The sequence below is a fragment of the Nyctereutes procyonoides genome, unplaced genomic scaffold (genome assembly GCF_905146905.1).
Source record: "Nyctereutes procyonoides isolate TBG_1078 unplaced genomic scaffold, NYPRO_anot_genome, whole genome shotgun sequence".
NCBI classification, from domain to species: domain Eukaryota; kingdom Metazoa; phylum Chordata; class Mammalia; order Carnivora; family Canidae; genus Nyctereutes; species Nyctereutes procyonoides.
The window spans coordinates 58,793,592-58,807,204 of record NW_026575126.1 but is presented as its reverse complement, the minus strand read 5'-3'; the positions used below and the strand labels follow the sequence as shown (position 1 = coordinate 58,807,204).

The window sequence follows — 13,613 nt, the reverse complement described above, 5'->3', positions numbered from 1 at the left end:
AGGTACAGAGGTAGGATTTGAACCCAGGCAGCCTCACTGCAGAACCCAACGTGCCCGACCACTTATCCTGCAGCCCCTTGAAATGAGGCCCTTGCCACCCTGGGATGTGATGGCATCGTCCAAAACTGAGGTTGAGAGATGGCAAGCGACAAAGCCAAGGTCACGGAGGAAGGAAGCTGCAATCGGTGAAAAGTCTGAGCCAGTGAGAGGTCAGAAGTGCCCGGAGTGGGGAAGCCCTCCTTGCTGGCAGGGAGATGCACTTAACTTACTCTTTTTATTTGGGAGGACGTGAGTGGCACGTCTTGAAAGGCCAGAGGCCAGCAGCAGCCAGGAAGTGACCGCACAGGCTCCTCCTGAGCCTAAAGGGGCACAAGGCCTCCTGCTCCCCGCTCCTCTTCCCTCTTGACCACAGACTGGCTTGAAGGGGGGGCTGGATGGGCAGACAGGATGCAGCCAGACCCATAACAAGGGCCCGTGAAGAGGAAGCCCGTGACAGCGGGGGGCTGCGGCGGCCTCCCCAGGGGAGCTGCTGGCCCCTGAAACTCCAGTCTAAAGCCGGCCTGGAGCTTCCTGTGTCCTCCAGGACAGCTGGGCCACCCTGGCGGGAGGCCAGGCACACACTTCTCCTCCGAGCAGCAGCCTTCCCAGAACTGCTGCCTGGCTGGGGTTCCCAGAAGCGGCAGCCACATCAGCAGCCCCACCCAGCTGGCGAGGCAGGCCAGGCCTGGGCCCCAGAATGGCCTGGCCCAGCGAGGGGAGGGCCTACTCCCACGGGGGCCGAGGATCAGCAGCCTCGGCCGGCAGAGCCCAGCAGGCTTCCCGTGGACCTACTGTGTGCTCTTGCTCCTCCCACGTGTGTCTCTGTTGTGTTTCCTGACCCCCCAAATATGTACCAGCTACTACAGACGCGGAAAAAGCCATCCATTCATTCATTAATTCACTCACTCACTCACTCATTTCTTCCTTCTCCCCTTCGACAAATACTTCAAAAGAGAAGTTCCTGGAGGTTCGTGAGCACAGATGTGACCCGATGAGACTTTTCAAACTATCCCTCTGGCTGCATGGTCTGAAAGGCCCGTGGGGTCAAGGGCAGAAGCAGTGGTCCAGGCAGCAGGTGCCAGGACGGATCAGCAAGAACGGGCTGCATTCCAGATCCGCTGAAGATAGAGACAACAGGATTTGCTGACAGAATGGACTTTGGGAAGAGGATGAATCGGGGTGGAGAATGATTCTCCTCTGTTCCTGAGCCACCAGGAGGGAGGCTGGAGCTGCCGTGCGTCAGGGTGATGCAGAGCATGGGAGGGCCCCGCGTGAGAAAGAGGCCCGTGGGGGCACTCTGGGAAGCAGCATCAGGAAAGGTAAGAGGCTGTTTGGAGGCAGCCATCGGGGACGATCCACGCTGCCCCTGGAGGGTCAGTGGTCCCCAGAGGGTCTGGGGTCCCTGGAGGGATGAAATAGAACCCCCCAGGGGAGCGTGGCTCTGTGGGCTCCGTGAGGACAGGCAATGTCCCATCCTCTGAAAGCAGAATGCTAAGCCCAGGGTCCAGCACAGAGCCCCCCACCCCCTCAATAAACAACCCCGTGTCTTCTTATTCATTCTTATTTCTACACGTATGCAGGGCTCCCTTAATACCAGGCAGTGTCCTAGATGCCTGGAGTCCTCCCTGTGAGAGGACTACAACGACAAGCCCATATTTGATCCTGCTGAGTCTTGGGGAAGGCAAGGCAGGGGGAAGGGATGAACAAGGAGTGAGTGAACACCGGGGAGGATGGAGGGCATGGCCCGTCTCCCACCCCGCGAGCCAGGCCCTTGGCGGCGGCGATGGACAGAGGGCACAGCACGGGATTTCAGACTCCGACCGTCCCCGGGGCAACAGGGAGCCACGGAAGAGGAGGAGTCACGCAGGAGAGGAGCTGCTGCCCCTGCCAGAAAGTCCACTCCAACTCGTGTGTGGACACGGGCTGTGGGTTCGAGACCCAGGCGGCCGGGTGAGGAGGGCAGGTGCTGGGGGCAGGGGGGTGGACTCAGCCCTGCAGGGAGGGAGGGGTGCTGGACTTGCTGACGCTGGCGGTGGGGGCCCGGGAGGGGAGGGGGCCCGGGGCCGGGCAGTGGGTGCGTGGGGGTGCCAGGAAGATCCCACGCCCTGCCGTGCTGTGCACGTGTATTCTCCTGGCCTGGAGCTCAGAAGGCAGGCTCAGGTCACACACAGGCCACAAGGTCACAGGCTGTGTGTGAGGCCCAGGGGGCTGCGCAGAGGGGGAGCCTTGTCTGAGAGGGCCAAGAGGGCGCTGGAGACTCCGACCAGGGACCTCCTTCGCGGGTCATGGCTAGGCCAGACCCCCTGGAGGGGGCACGGTCTCTGGGACAGGCTGGCCACTTTACGGCAGTGCGGACACTCATGTTGGCAGTATCTGCACTGAGTCCCAGCTGCCAAAGGGAACCTGCAGGGGGTGCTGGGGGCCCCCACCGAGGAGCCTGGAAGCCATGCCTCTCCTCAGAAGGTCCTGGAGGCCTCGGGGGAGGAGGCCCGCGTCCAGACACAGTGTGGTTGGGAGCAGCAGCTGATCCCTGTCACTTGCAAGCCCATTTCTCTGTTGGGCACTTAGTCCTTGTGGTTTACCACATGCACACGTGTCCTGTGCATTGTCCAAGGGCCCCCCGGACGCCAGCTCCCACAAGGCCGGAGGCTGTGTCCACTCCATCCACCGCTGGGGCCCCGGGCCCTAGTACAGTGCTCAGCACACAGCGGAGGGGCCGGGGTATGTGCTGGAGGCCGGGAGGCCTGGGCAGCCGGCCCTGACAAAAGCGGGTCACAGCCCCCCAAGTTACAATTACCCACCCCCTTAGCTGGATAAACACTGACCAATTCCAGCTCAGAATCTCCTTAGATGGTGGCCACCCGGGGGGGAGGGGGAAGGGACTGCCTGCAGAGAGCTGGTAATTGGGGCATTACCGCGATTATGGGATCTGGCCCCAGGACACTGATTTGATTTTGGCTGTCTTAAGAGACAGGCTCGGCTCTCCACGGCCCTGCTTCCTGAGGTCCTCCAAAGTCACCACCAATGCCCCTGCGTGTCCCCAGTTCCTCCAGCCATTAGAGACCATGCTCTGGGCTCTTCTGCCCCTGGGTTCCAGCCCCACCTCCCAGACTTGACTGGTCCTTCCGGACTCGACTCTGCACTTTGACTTCACCAACTCGCTTAGCCCTGCTAGCAACCCGAGGAACATGGCAGGTGCAGTAGCACCCCCACTGCAGACGCAGGGGTTCAGGAACCTGCCCCAGGACGTGTGGCTAGGAAGTGGTGGGTCTGGATCGGAACCCGGGCCTTCTGGAGCTGGAGTCCGCGGCCCAGAGCCTGGCATGAGGAAGCAGCCACAAGCTTGCTCCTTCCATACATGTCTGTTCCTCCTGGCAAGCCCCGTGTAGGAGAGGTGGTCAAACACTACTCAACCCTGCAGAGAGGGAAACTGAGGCATTCAGAAATCACCCAAGGTGACCAGGCAGGAAGTGACTGAGCTAGAACTTGGCTTCTGGCCTTGCCTGCCCAGCCCTCATGGGTTAGCTTGTCTCAACACTGACCAGGACTTTGGCCCTGGGGCCAACCCAAAGCTGGCAGCATGTCACCACAGGGAAGAGCTAGCTCCCTGTTCACCTTCTGTCTGCAGACAGGCATTTGGGGAAGGGATCTCTGCCTGGAGCTTTTCCTGCTGTCTGCCCACCCCCACCCCCCGTCATATCATCCCTGGCATGGTCAGGGACACCCAGACGTGTGGGGCCACTCACGTGGGCAGGGACCCCGGAGCACCCGAGACACACAAGCATAACTCTGGGCCCTGGCTGTTCGACAGGCCTTGGGTAAGCTGGGGGTCCTCTCAGGGCCTCCGTCTCTTCATCTGTGAAGTGAGGGCAGAACTACTTTTCTCACAGGTGGTGCAGGAGACAAGGAGACCATGGTGGGGCAGAGGAGGCCCTGGGGCAGCGTGGGTGGAGCGGGTGGCACAAGCTCATCTTCGAGCACCAAGGAAGTGTTCTGAGACTCTGAGTACATGACAGCCATGGTCAGTCTCAGGGGCGCACACCAGAGGAAGGAAGCTGGGCTCCCAAGGGCAAAACTGACTCCATTTCTGTGAAGTTCCAAAGGAGACAAACGAAACTTGGAGTCAGAAGTAAGGGAAGTGCCCCTGGTTTGGGGGGCGGGCAGGAGGGAAGCTTCTGGGTGGCTGGCCAAGCTCTGTTTCTAGGCTGGGTTCTGCACACATGTACACACTGCGGGAAAATGCACAAAGCTATGCACCTGTCTGCACAGAAGCCACGCTAAGGAGGAAAGGGAGAAAGACTGAAAAGATGCAGAGAGGCTGCCATTGGGCTCAAGGCTGCTAGGGTCCCCAAAGACCCTGCAGTCCACTGCAGACAGCACTTCCGGCCACCTTCCGCCTTTCCTGGGGCCGCTGACCCTCTGCTTAGCAGCGTCTGCACTCACTGTTCACAGCCACCCTCCCCCCCAGAGTCAACTCAAGCATCTAAGGGAACTTAGACGCATGACAATGACAGACCCTTGACACATGACAATGAGGTGCACATAGGCCAGTCCAAAGGCCAGCCGCCACTCTGCTTCAGCTGCTTTTTGCCACTTCAGCAAAAGCCTGGGCATTGCTAGGTCTCTTGACGGTTCAAAAAGCAGCTAGAAATCCAGATTTCTATGCTTATTTTCCTGACTTTTAACATCTGGAAAACAGGTCCAGTTTGTGGTCCCTCTTCAGATTTTTTTTTTTTTTGGTTGTTGTTGTTGTTGTTGTTTTAAAAGATTTTATTTATTTATTCATAAAAGGCACAGAGAGAGAGAGAGAGAGAGGCAGAGACACAGGCAGAAAGAGAAGCAGGCTCCTTGCGGGGGGCCTGATGCGGAACTCGATCCCAGGACTTCAAAATCACACCTGAGCCGAAGGCAGATGGTCGACCACGGAGCCACCCAGGCGTCCTTGTGGTCCCTCTTTGGCTTCCAACCACCAGCTGATGTGCTCCAGGGTGGGTGGGCGTCCTGAGATGCCACCAATGAGGCACGAGGAGCAACAGGTGAGAACCCGCAGCCTGGGCACAGGCACCCCCAAAGGCAAAAGGCCGCCTTGTCAAATGCCCCCTCCCTTCTGTCCCTGTTACCTCTTGCTCATTATGGGGATGTGGTTGCTATGGTGATGAGAAGGGAGTGGGCCTGAAGACCCCCCCCATCACCTGCTCTTTGTGGCTGAGCAGCATCATGGGGTCACATGAGGAGCCTCAAAATTCTGCAAGCCCCATGCCTTCCTCCTTCGTAAGGGAGGATGCTCCCCTGCCCACCCTGTGCTCTCCCAGCCCTGCCCACCTGGTCCCCAGGTGCGCCAGGTCCCCAAGTCTCAATGCCATAGCCCCATGGGACACACCCTGCTCTTTCCTCAGCCCTTCCCCTGGCTGCCCCTCTGTCCCAACATCCCTGCCAGTCTCCTGAGTAGGACCTGTGCCTTCTTCCCCCTCCTTTTCCAGCCTGGAAGTTCCTTCAGGCCACAGACAGTGTCCGCCTCATGCACCTGTTTGAACAGAGGAGGCAGCCAACCAGGGGCAGCCACAGTGAAGTCCACCTTCGCCCTCTGGGTGCGGTCCCCCCTCCCAGGTCTGCCTCGGCTCACGCCCTTCTCACGGCCTGGAATGCCAGCTCACATTCACACCCAGAGACGAGCCTGCGCACAGGGATGGCAGCAGGATCTTTCACAGCCACGATTCCAGTTACTTTCCGGAGAGGAGAGGCAAAGTGAGTCATAGTCCCATTTTATGGATGAAGAAAATAAAGGCCAAATAGGCAAAAGGACCTGCCTCCAGATGGCTGGGCAAATGGGCTGCACAACCGAGACTGAGATGTACGGTTTTTTTTTTTTTTTCAATTTATGTGGTTGTAAGACTAGGTAGGGTCAAAGAAAAGTTAAGAAAAATGGTCATAAAGGGAACAAGTACAGGAATATGAATAATAAATAAAACGGAATTCAAGGCAACAAAGTATTAAAAGGGAGAAAGGTGGCTATTTTATGATAAAAGGAGCAATTTCCCAAGAAAGTACAAAAATCATGAACCCTTCTCCTACTCATATATTCTATATATATTGCACCGAACAATATGATTTTGAAATTAAAGCAAAAACAAGAAGAAAAGGCCAAGGAGACATGAACAGATCCTCTATTAGAGCAGGAGATAAATCAGATAGAGAAAAACACACAAACACAGAAAATATGAATGATGTCATGATCAAGCTTGATCTAACAGATTTCTAAAACTTTACACCCATCAGAAAATATACATCCTTTCAAATACAGAACAGAAACATACAGAAAAACTGACCAGAGACTCTTACAAGGACCTCGACAAATTCTCCATCATCGATATGACACAAGTCATAAATACTGACCATAATGCAATAAATTTAGACTCCAACAATACAAAGATTACCTTAAAAAAATCCATATACCCTAAAAAAAATTGAAGTGCATAACACTCGTCATCAAAATGGAAATTGTATACTATTTTAGCAGTGAATGACATTGTGTAACTAGACCCAAGGAGTTAAGCCAAAGGAGTACTCAAAGAAGAAAAAAAAAATATATATATATATATATAGGCACTTAGCCTGAAGCAGATTTATTAGAAAAACTAGAAAGGCTAAAAACAAGTGTCAGCCTCAAACAAGGATTCTCAGAATAGAAGAAACTTTGATGGACAGCAATGGAGAAGAGAGATCTGAAGGTTTTAGCTGGCAAGCCCAATGTGAGCTCCAAGGGGGATGTGGCCACTCAGAAATATGACTGCAGGTTCTATCAACAGAGGTATGTGCTCCAAATCCAAGGAGGTGATAGTCTCCCTCCCCCGTGACTGGGCCGACTTTGGCGGCGGGGAGTTGGGGAGGAGGCGGCAACAGATTTGACTTTGACCAACTGGATCATGTCCAAAGCCAGACCGAACTCTTTACAATCCCTGGAGTCAGGAAGAATGACGGCAAGAAGTATGACTATGTATTCCGCGAAAGAGAAATGTCGGGCTCAGGTTGGAGGGGGCCTGTTACTACTTCCAAGGGGCAGAACCGGAGCCAGGATGGGAATGCTACTGGACAGTTAATTTGGCTAGATCTCAGGAAGAGATCTTCTCCCAAGTTCAGGCCGCCCAGCTGTGAAAATGCAGCTTGTGGAGGGCCTACGCTCCATCTCCGGAGGCAAGACCGTCAAGAGGCTGCGGCTCCACGGGCTTGGAGGAGGCCTACCCCGTCCAGGGATCTGGTGTCTCTCCTCTCCAGAGAAGTTCCGTTTCCTCTTTTGAAGAGGCAGAGAACACTCTGGCTCCTTCAGGAAAACCTCAGGGCTTCCCCCGTTCGCCCAAATGGCTCTTGGTAACTGCGCTGCTTCATTTCTGACCAACACGCACGGTCCGTTGCGACTCCACTCCTCGAGCTGGAGGCCCCCAGAAGAGCAGCTAAAGGCAGAGGCCCCAGGTCAGCAGCCTCGGGTTTGAATCCACCCTCTGCCTCTTTGGGGTTGTATCTCTCAGATCAGCTCCCACCCTGAGCCTCGGTTTCCTCCTCGGGGAAATCTACCCCTGCATCTACCCCCCTCCCCACCCCCACCGGCACAGTGCCCGATGGGCAGAGGGCCCTCCACTCATCCTCTTCCACACCCCCTTGCGCTTTGGTGTGTCCTCACCGCCTGTGGCCGGGAAGGTGCTCGCCGGTTAAAAAAAAAAAAAAATCTGTAAAATGATCCACACGATGATTGCACCGTCTGGAACACCACCCTGCCCCACCACATCCCCAGCGTGTGTTCAAACACCGTGCAAAGGACACAGGATCCTGGAGCTGCCAGGTTCACAGCCCCACTCTGCCACCTGTGTGGCCCCGGACAAGTCACTAAACCATTCTGTGCCTGTTTCTTCGTAAGCTTACTTTACAAGCTAAATGAGCTGCTGCAGGCGTCTGGCTTCTGTTTAGGCCCCTGACCTATGTTCCTCCCCACTCTCTGTCGTGCTCAGGTCCGACCACATCAGCTTCCTTGTGGGTCAGACACACCAAGCTTGTTCGCACCTCAGGGCCTTTGCACCTGCTGTTCCCTCTGCCAGAATCACTCTCCCATTTCCCCAGACATCCACATGTCTTTTTACCTCGGGTCTTAGCTCAAAAGTCACCTCCCTCACTAGACTGTCAGCTCCACGAGGGCTCTTGCATCTGTGTCACTGCTGTGACTTGCATCCCTGTCCCTGACACGTTTGCTGAGTGAGTGCAAGCCTGGTGCTGACACTCAACACATGTACGTGCCTGTACCTTCTAGGTGCATAATCAGCCCCTTTTTAAACCCGCTGCTCAGAAATACAGTCCTTCCCCTTTAGGAAGCGTTCCACCAAACCCAGGAGGCCAAGCTGTCTTCCCCTCACATGGACCCACTTCCTCCCTCTGTCCCTGTGGTGGGGAGGTGGGCGGGGACTCAGAGGCTAGCCCAGCTGGTGATCTTCTCCTGCAGATCCAAGCCCCTGGATCTCTAAAGCAACCTCGAGAACGTGATATGGGCCCCTAGGGTGGAAATGAGTCAGTCAGAGCCAAACCTGAAATCTTAGAGGCATGGCCACTTCTTGGAAAGGCAAAGACATGCGTGTTTAGACAGATCTGTGTGCCCAGAGCCAAGGACAAGCAGTGGGCCAGGAAGTGGGGTTGGTGGGGTGGACAAGACCTTCCCTGGGGTTCCCTCCACTGGGCCTGTTCTTCCCCAGGCCCCTGCCCCACATCTTCCTAAATGTCCACCCTCACCCTGCTTTACATTTTCCTCCTGGTCCTGATGGGACACTGCAGGGCCCTGTTGTCTCATGTGAAATCCTGGGGGCCAGGCATGTCTCAGAATTCACAGGAGCTCGTATTATGGAAGGGTCATCTGGTATAAAGTCCCACCCGACATAACCACCCTACCCCCCAGAGGCCCAGCATTCCCTGGATCGCTCACATTAATTCCTCTGCACCAAGACACACAAGCATTCGTGCCAGGGAGGATAAGCAAACACACCAAAGAGCCTCGTGATTAGTTCACCTCAGTCTCGCTTCCAATCGAGTTAGGGAAAAACTTTCGGTTTTTAGAGCTTGCAGATTTCAGAATTAGAAATAAGGGCGACTAGACCTGTTTAGAGTTGTTTGCTTGTGTATCACCTGTCTTCTCAATTAGAATTGAAACTCCAGGGACACCTGGGTGGCTCAGCGGTTGGGCCTCTGCCTTGGGGTCAGGTCGTGATATCCGGAGTCCCGGGATCGAGTCCCTGCATCAGGCTCCCTGCAGGGGGCCTGCTTCTCCCTCTGCCTATGTTTCTGCCTCTCTCATTCTCGGTGTGTCTCGTGAATAAATAAATAAAATCTTAAAGAAAAAAAAGAAGAAGAAGAAACTCCAGAAGAGCAAAGGCTTTGTCCACTGCTCTATAAGTAGCTCCTAGAACATACAGGTGCTTGACAAATATTTGAAGAAATGAATGAGCAAGCCAGGTGCTGGGTATGGAGAAGTGATTATCCTAGAAAGAAGAGAAACAGCAATCCCTGAGCCGTGGGCAAGGCGCCTACAAAAATTATCTCAGGAACACCCCCCACCCATGCCCATTTTAGTGGCTTTGGGGGTGGGGTTCAGCAATTTGCTCAAGATCACACAGAGAGGAAACAGCAAGTTCATATTTGAACCCGGGGCCCCTGTCTGCAAGCTTGTGCTCTTCTCTCTGCCTCAGGCTCAGGGAAGCAGAGTGACTTACTGGAAGTCACACCACAGGGACACGGGATGGCCTGGCCACTGCAAGACCCTTCAGGCTCCGCTGGGCTTCCACACTCTTGCACGGTCAAGTTCATACGAGGAATGGCAAGCCACTGGGCTCTCTTCTAGCCTAGCCAAGGGGATTCTGGCCAAGTGTGACTAGTCATGTCCTGGGTAATGAGGAACGCTCAGAAAGATGCCCCTCTTGCTAACCCGAGCAAACCGGCACAGTGGGAGAGTACACAGGCTGGGAAGAAAAGCAGATTCAAATCCCTCCCTGTCACTCCTAGATACACCGCCTCAGGCAAGGCCACTGCACACATCTCTGGATCTGTGTCCTGCCTGGCAAAATGGGTACATTAAAGCCCGTCCAACGTGGTTCATTTATTTATTTAACAAACACATAGTGGTCATGCATCGCCAGACACTGTCTGATGCTTGACATTTATTCATTCATTTAATCACCATTCCAGTGGTATAAAGTAGTCACTGTAATTTCATAAACGGGGAGACTGAGGTCCTGAGAAATTAGAAAACTGTAAATCCAGCGTGTGAACCTAGGCAATCTGGCTCCAGAGTCCATGCTCTTAACCTCCAAGCTGTACTTCTTAATGGGCAAAAACAATTATGTTCATTGCGCTGGACTGCATGTTGGAAATTGTGTTAAGTATCTTATAAAACATCATGTCCTCAACCCTCATGAAAAGTCCAACTTGACAAACGTGAAGCACTGGCACGGGGGCTTCTGTCCCTACCTCACTCCCAGGTACCCCCAAAGGCAGCTGAGGGCAGTGGGGCCACTTGACCCCAACCTCCCTCCTCTGTCCTGGGGGCGCAGAGAGACAGGGACATAGGGAGAGAGGGATCCGGGACAGGCTCTCGCCCCACTTCTCTGACAGTGCCTTTCAGCTCCATTTCCAAATCAGAGCAGCAGGAAACCAGCTGTCTTAGGGCACCACCTCCCTGCCCCTGTCTGGGCTTTCTGCAATCCTGAAATCGTGCATATAAAACACATCAGTTATTGAATCACTGCCCAGAATTTGGAAATCTTCAGGTCATCCCAGACCTGCTGGTAACTGGGTGTGTGGTAACCAGGGTGACTGACACACTAGCGGTTTTTCCTCCTTGCTGCTTTCCCATGGCCTCCCTCCAGATTTGGCTCCGGAGGTCCTGGGTGAGGCCCAGGAATCTGCGTTGTGTTTTCAGGGGCTCAGGCAAAGGTGAGGTGCACTGGGCCACACTCCTCAGCATGGCATTCGAGGGCTTCCACAATGTGGCCAGACCCGCCTTCCCATCTGTGTCTGGCTTCTCCCCCCTTCCCCAGCACTGCTGGAGCAGTGCCCAGTAGGAGCCCCGTGGGTGCCAAGGAATGAACGGATGACTAGGGCTGGTTGCCTCCCATTCCACACCTCAGCATCCTCACCTGCAGCCATGGGGCAAGTGAGCTGCGCTCAAAGAGCCTTTGCAGGACTCTGGAATGCCCTGTGTGTGTGTGGGGGGGGGGACACCAGGGACACCCTAGACAAATGTATACCTCACCCTCAGTCTCCCCCATCAGACTTTAGGATTTTAATAAAGGCACCAATGTCCCAGCAAACGCCCAGGCTTCTAAAAGGCCACCCTCACCTGAGGAGCTGCAGGGGTGGAACCTCACAGAGAGCTAAGGAAGAACAGCGGAGAGGGTGGCGGGGGAGCCACCTGCAACAGCAGCAGGGACACCGTGTTTGCCTGGTCCCCAGTCTAAGAAATCCTGATTACGTGCGCACGCACGAGTTGTGTTAAGATCTAGATTCCTGTTTTTACTGAATCTGAATCTCACTGAAGGCAGCCTGGGAAGCCGCCTTTTAATAAAACCCCCCGGATGATTCGTTGATGGGATGAGGGAGTTTGACAAATACTAGGGACAGGTGGAAGACGACAGGCTCTGGCGACAGACCGCCCGGGTCTGAAACCTGCTGCACATCTGCAGGCGGGAGTCACCTCGGGCAAAATGTTTAAAGCGCCGGGGGAGGGGGGGAGGGGGGGAGGGGGGCCTCAGCGTCCTCATCTGAAAAATGGAACGATCCACACGCCGTCGCACCCACCGAAACGGGGGGTCTCGCGATTTAAGTCAGAGCAGTTTCAGAGTTCCGGACGTAAGCTGGACCACCTGAGTCCAGGGGGCATTTGGTCGCTACTGTTACTGGGTCCATCCGGCATTTAAATAAGGACAGAAAGGGACCGCAGGGTCCGGCTTCCCAGACGCCGCCTCGAGCTGGTCACCAAGGTCAGTTTTCGGAACTCCCCGCCCCCGCCCCCGCCCCCGCCCCCACCCCCACCCCAGGCCCGGTCCTCACCCGCTTCCTGCGCGCAGGGCAGGGGGTGATCGCGGAGACCACGAGCCTCGCCTGACCCCAGGTCCCCGAGGGGCCGGCCCCGCGGGCGCCTCCCTGCCAGCGCGAGTCTGGGGGCGCGCGCCGGGGGTCCCCGGGGGCGCGCGCACGCTACCCCCACGCCCACGCCCACGCCCACGCCCCACGGGGTGACCCGGAGGCCGCTCGAGGCGCAGGGAGGGGCGGGCTCGGAGCAGCCCCGATGATGGGGTCGGGGCGCCCCCGGGGGTCCCCGCGCGCGCGGGCTCCGCGACCTACCTGCGCGCCCCGGGTCCATTCGCCGCGCCGGCGCCCGAGCGGGAAGTGGGGGACCCCCGGGTGGCCCGTCCTGCCCGCGCCGCGCGGGGTTTTCCTGAGCGCCCGCCGGCCCGCCCCGGCTTCCTGCGCCCCGCCCCCGCCTCTGCCCCCGCCCCTACCCCTGCCCCGCCCCTGCCCCGCGCGCGCCCTCTGCCGCCCGCCCCGCGCCCCGGCGGCGCCCCGGGACCCCTCGCCGCGCCCTGCGGAGGGGCAGGTGCAGCGGGGCTGGCGGCTGGGCGGCTCTCCTCCCTGCCCCCTCCACCCCCCACCCCCCCGCTCCTGCTAAGTGCCCCGGGGTGCCTGCCGCCGCCCAGTGTTTGCCGAGCGCCTACCCAGCGCCTACCCTATGCTGGGCGCCACAAGAATGCAGGCAAACAACCCTCCTGCCAGGGGCTCGTGCAGTCCGGCAGGCCCCGCTCCGGGCTCCGCACCTACTCATCCGTGTGATCCGCACAGCTACCCTGCGAGGGAGCTAGATCACTAGCACTCATTTTACAGGTGGGGAAACTGAGGCACGGAGGGCAAACGTGCTGAGAATCACCCAGCAGGTGTGGGATTTGAGCCCAGGCGCCGCTGAGCACTAACCGCTGGACACCGTAAAAGCCCCCAAGGGAACCAGACGGTGGGGAAGAACACTAAGTGAATCAAGTATTTCAGGTCCCAAGAGGACCCAAGAAGAAAGTAAAACAGAGAGAGGCGGGGATCCCTGGGTGGCTCAGCGGTTTGGCACCTGCCTTTGGCCCAGGGCACGATCCCGCATCGGGCTCCCGGCATGGAGCCTGCTTCTCCCTCTGCCTGTGTCTCTGCCTCTCTCTCTCTCTCTCTCTCTCTCTCTCTCTCTCTCTGCGTCTCTATCATAAATAAATAAATCTTAAAAAAAAAAAAAAAAAACAGAGAGAGGCCTTTAAGGCCAGTGGGGGTGAGACGGGAGGGGGGGGCAGACAGTGGTTGAAAGGTGTCCCTGATGCAAGGATATTTGAGCTGAACCCTAAGAGAGTATGGGGGAAGACAATAGAGAGGGGGGGCAGCATGTGCAAAGGCCCTGGGGTGGCATGTGGGAGGAATTATCTGATAGCTGGCTGGAGAGCCTTGAGGGGAGAATGGAAAGAGGTGAGGTAAGAGATGTGCACACTCAGGCCAGGTAGCACTGGAGACCCAGAGAG

The 13,613-nt window shown here is 56.5% G+C and overlaps 1 protein-coding gene and 1 long non-coding RNA gene across 3 annotated transcripts in view; one reads left to right on the top strand and one right to left on the bottom strand.

Annotated features, from left to right (window-relative positions):
- Positions 1-12,520, bottom strand: part of IL4R (interleukin 4 receptor) — a 38,566-nt gene extending 26,046 nt beyond the window's left edge. Inside the window, exon 1 of one of the 2 annotated variants that reach the window (XM_055340773.1) lies at positions 12,412-12,520. The gene's annotated coding sequence lies outside the window, so the exon portion shown is untranslated. The remainder of the gene's footprint in view (positions 1-12,411) is intronic. The other variant, XM_055340775.1, reaches the window with a different exon arrangement.
- LOC129519938 (uncharacterized) lies at positions 1,253-9,438 on the top strand. The gene is made up of 3 exons (XR_008666451.1): positions 1,253-1,358; positions 4,831-5,075; positions 5,520-9,438. It is a non-coding gene; the product is annotated as an uncharacterized LOC129519938 (long non-coding RNA).
- Positions 12,521-13,613: the final 1,093 nt, after the last annotated feature.